Below are 5,000 nucleotides of genomic sequence, written 5' to 3'. Positions count from 1 at the left end.
ATGATAATGGTGATAGTGATAATAATGATAATATTAATAGTAATAATAAAAATAATAATAATAATAATAATAATAATAATAATAATAATGTTGCTATTGGAGCTCTGGGACTCTGTGACCAAAGGATTTGAGACGTGGGTTGAAAAGCTTGGGATTCACTGCAACTTAGGAGTACTTCAAAAGACTGCGTTGTTGGGAACTGCCAGGATTTTGCGAAAAGCACTTGAGATTTGAGAAAGAAAATGCTGGTTGCCCATGGTCATTTGTTATGGCCCGCCTATCAGCGAAGAACCTGGCAATAAGAACAGCCAGACACAAAGTGTGAAAAAAGAAATAATAATGATAATAATGATGATAATAATAATAACCATCAAAATAATGATAATAGTAATAATAATAATGATAATAATGATAATAATAATAAAAATATAATTATTATTATTATTATTATTATTATCATTATTATCATTATTATTATTATCATTATTATGATCATTATTATTATTATCATTATTATGATCATTATTATTATTATTATTATTATTATTATTATTATTATTATTATTATTATCATTATCATTATTATAATAAAACACACACACACACACACACACACACGTACAAACACGCACACACGCGCACATTTGGACACAAGTACATCCGCACACACACACACACACACACACACACACACACACACACACACACACACACACACACACACACACACACACACACACACACACACTCACTCGCAGACTCTATACCGGGTGTGACATGTTTTTTTAGCCCGTCGAAGCGTAAAATATTTATGAATGAGTATAGAATGGCTTGGTCGTACCGCCGTCGTCGCGTTTATGAATGTATACAGACGTGTGTTGTGGAGCGGATAGATTTAATGGCATCTATATATAATGCAACGCATGACGGTTTGCTGAAGTCAGTAATTTATGTATTGGAGTTAAAAGTCCTTCGTTCAGTGAGGCCCGTGATTGTCTTTTTTTTTCCCGCGCTTTTTCTCCTTCTTCCTCCCTCCGTTTTCTTTTCTTCGATTTCAATCCTCGCTCTCTCGCTCGCTTTTACCTTTCGCTTCTTAAATTATCCTATTCAAGCGCAGGTTTTATCCCCAGGCTTGGGACGGGAGGGCCGAGTGGGGGGGGGGGTGGGGGGGGGTCTCAGACTATAACCCTTGAGTCTCCTCATGGGCGTTATTCGAGACGTAAGTAAAGTTATTCTCCTCAGATTTAACCTTTTTCCCTCACCCGCCATCGCCCAACCACACACACAGGCTCACCTCCCAGCATTCTTCTTTTTTTTCCCCCCCGACAGACAGAAAAGTCGTTGAGGTGGTTTATTATGCTATTTAGATATCGAGTAGATATATGTTATAGATATCTGTTACCAAATGTGTCTTGCTTTTTGTTGCGTTTTTGTCATCAGGGCCGTTGCCGTTGAGTTTCCTAACAGCTTATGCATGCGTGTTTGATCTCACTTACAGATTGTAACAGTCAACATTTGATAGGCTTAAAGAATTAGGTCATAAGGTGTAATAAGATAGAAAACAACATCATAGTAATGAAGGTAAAACCAGGAACTACAAAATAAATAATGGCCGTCTGAAATGTCCAAATTCGAACTGCACGTCTGATAATTTTACTTCGAACATATTATTATTCCTCATTTTAAACCGCGGATTCATAATTCGGTCGTTATCCAGAGCCTAACCTGCGAAATCTGGCCGTAATCCCAATTATCCAGCTCTACCAGATTTAAGAATATAAATCATTCCAAATGACATGACTTCCGATGGCGGGAAAGACTATTGTATTTCGGCACGGCCCCCCCCCCCGACCCCCCTTTCTTTATTCAATTACTTACTGATTTTTATATTCATGCACTATTTATTTATTTATATCTGTCGCCGGAATTTAGATTTTATTAAGTGTGTCGACCCAGGAAACCTTATCGGAAAATGAATAAAATGAAAATGCAGTGTCTATCTTTTTCTTTTCTTTTCTTTTCTTTTTTTTTATTACCTAATCCCTTTCTTTCATCAACCATAATTTAGTGTTTATAATGGACCGTCTCTTGTATGCAGATTATTTATCTAGCTTGCTCAGCGTACGCAGGCACCTAATGCAGAACTAACATTGATCTGGCAAATTATCCAGCGAGTGTGCCCGCCCGCGATTTATTAGGGCGGAGAAAGACCTACACTAACTAATGGTTCATCCAGCTAATGGATAAGACTAATCTGTCAAATTATCTCGCGGGTACAAAGGTTCCGCCAAACCGTTATCCGACTAATCTATGACGCAATAATGTTTATTTAGAATTTCGGATAAGGAGAAATGTGTGGAATAGCGCTCTCCTCCCTCCCACCTGCCCTCCCCTGCTTCCCTCCCTCCCTCCTTCCTTCCCTCCTCCCCTCCCTCCCCTCCCCCGCCATATCGAATCTCTATACAAAATGATTTATCAGAAACGATTAAGTGTTTCTATAAATCTCCATTAATCGACGTAAGAGCCCGCTTTAACCGGAATCTGATTGCCGTCGCGCGAGTCTTAATATCCGGAACCCGTATCGCCCCGGCATCCGAAAATGGCGGGAGTTGAATACACAAGGATCTAATTATTATCACGAGCAGCGTAACCTGCCTTCGGGTGTGACGAGGAGTGGGGGGGGAGGAGTAAGGGGGGGGGGGGTGATACGGAAGGTAAAGGGAAGGGGAGATGGCAGGTGGGGAAGGAGGGGGAATGGGTAAGGGGTAAGAAGAGGAGTGGAGGAATGAGGAGAGAGGAGAAGAAGAAGGAGGAGAGGGAGGTAGGAGAATGGGCGGAGGGGAGGGGGGGCTGAGGGAAGATGCGGGGAAAGGAAAAGCAGGAGAGGGGGGCAGGGGAGGGGAGGGAGACAGTGCGGAAGGGGAATATGTCTTTGTGGCGGTGAGGGAAGGGTAAAAGGCTTTCTTTAAAGGTAGAGGGAAATTCGGAGATGTCTTAGTGGCCTGGGGACAGGAGAGAAGAGAGAGAGAGAGAGAGAGAGAGAGAGAGCGAGAGCGAGAGCGAGAGCGAGAGCGAGAGCGAGAGCGAGAGCGAGAGCGAGAGCGAGAGCGAGAGAGAGAGAGAGAGAGAGAGAGAGAGAGAGAGAGAGAGAGAGAGAGAGAGAGAGAGAGAGAGAGAGAGAGCGAGAGAGCAGCGTCTTTGTGGTGATGATGGAAAGAAAGGAGCAGGGCTTTTGTTGTTGAAGAAGGAAAGCCTTCATATCTGTAGGGGGTTTAAGGGAGGATACATTTTTGTGAATAGAGGAACTTTAAAGGGAGAAAACGCTTTGATGGCGGGGGAAAAAGTTCTCGTCCGCGAGGAGCTGGGAAGGGAAAGCTTGGCAGGGCAGAGGTTTTGGGGGAGAAAAAGTTTCAGGGCAGAGATTTTTCGGGGAAAGCTGTGCAGGGCAGAGGCACTGGAAGGGGAAAGTAGTGTGATGCAGAGGTTTTGGGGGAGAAAAAGTTTTCGGGGCTAAATTTTAAAGTTTTTTTTAGGGAGGAAAAGTTATTTTAGGGAGAAGTTTTTTTGGGAGGACAATCGTTTTTCGAGGCAAAGGTTTCGTGGGAGTAAAAGTTGTCGGGACAGGGATTTTTGGGGAAAGCCTGTACGGGACAGAAGAATCTGGGGACAGAGATTTAGGGGGAGAAAACCTGGACGGGTCACGGATTATGGGGCGAAAAGGAAGAGGAGGAAGCAGAAGGTTGGGGGAGAAAATTTAGGTAGATCAGATAATTCTTGGGGGAAAACGGGATTTCGGCAGAAAATCCTTCACGTTAGAGAGTAATCAGGGAAGAAAAGTCCCGTAATGGAGGGGATTTAGGGGAGAAACCCCACTCTAAAGACACGAGACCTCCTCTGAGGGAGATGAAAGGTGGGGGAATAAAGATGACGCGAGGGGAAAATTCGCAGTTCTAGGAAGAGGAGGATCGGCAAGTCTTTGTAGAGAGAGGAAAGAGGCCCTAATGGTTAAGAGGGAGTGTGAAGCTTTAAGGAGAGTTGAAGCTTCGGGACGTAACTTATGTGGAGGAAAGGGTTAAAGCTTAACACAGGTTGGGGTGCGTGAGTTACGTCGCCGTTTATTATAGCGCACTTCTCTGTGTTCTGCTGCTGCTGCTGCTCGCGGGACGGCAGGTGGAGGAGCCTGCTGCAACGGCTGCTGCGATCGCTGGTGGCGTTGCTACTGCAGGTCTCTGGCTTTGGCTGTCTGTCTGTCTGTATATACCTGTCTGTCTGTCCGTTTCTCGGTCTCTCTCTCGGTCGCTCTCTCTCTCTCTCTCTCTCTCTCTCTCTCTCTCTCTCTCTCTCTCTCTCTCTCTCTCTCTCTCTCTCTCGCTCTCGCTCTCTCTCTCTCTCTCTCTCTCTCTCTCTCTCTCTCTCTCTCTCTCTCTCTCTCTCTCTCTCTCTCTCTCTCTCTCTCTCTCTCTCTCTCTCTCTCTCTCTCCCTCCCTCCGTCCCTCATTCTCATTTTTCCTCTCCCACTGTCCTTCCCTCTCTCCTTTTTTCTCCACATTCGTATTATCTCTCTTATTTCATCAGATAACGGACCGGCGTTGCGTGAATGATTTTAGGTGTGTGTCTGGACCGAAACCGAATTGGTTTTGAAGTGTTTTTGTCTCCAGTTTTAAAAATTCTGTGTCTTGTTATTTTGCAATGTTTTGATGGCAATATATGAATACGTTTTTGTGTGTTTTTATTCATTAATTTATTCTCTTTTTGAGTTTTTAGTTTTGATGATTTTGAAACTAGTTTAAGCGTGACTTGTCTACAGTATCGTTTTTATTTACCTTTCTTTCACCGTAATATCCTCTGCAGAATTTACATTTCGTATTCCCAGTACAGTTATCAGAAAAAATATATATCATCATTTTGTAGAAAACCACTTGGTCATAAAAAGAAAATCACATTACCTTGTAGATACATATTTACCAGGAACTTCAAATTTTGGCCGTTAGATTTGGCGT

The 5,000-nt window shown here is 43.2% G+C and overlaps 1 protein-coding gene across 1 annotated transcript in view; it reads left to right on the top strand.

Moving 5' to 3' along the window:
* LOC125036255 overlaps window positions 1-5,000 on the top strand; it is a 255,323-nt gene that overhangs the window by 248,574 nt on the left and 1,749 nt on the right. The window lies entirely within an intron of this gene.

Source organism: Penaeus chinensis, chromosome 20 (assembly GCF_019202785.1).
Source record: "Penaeus chinensis breed Huanghai No. 1 chromosome 20, ASM1920278v2, whole genome shotgun sequence".
NCBI classification, from domain to species: Eukaryota; Metazoa; Arthropoda; class Malacostraca; order Decapoda; family Penaeidae; genus Penaeus; species Penaeus chinensis.
Note: the sequence above shows the minus strand (reverse complement) of the source record. Positions and strands in the feature narration are given on the sequence as shown.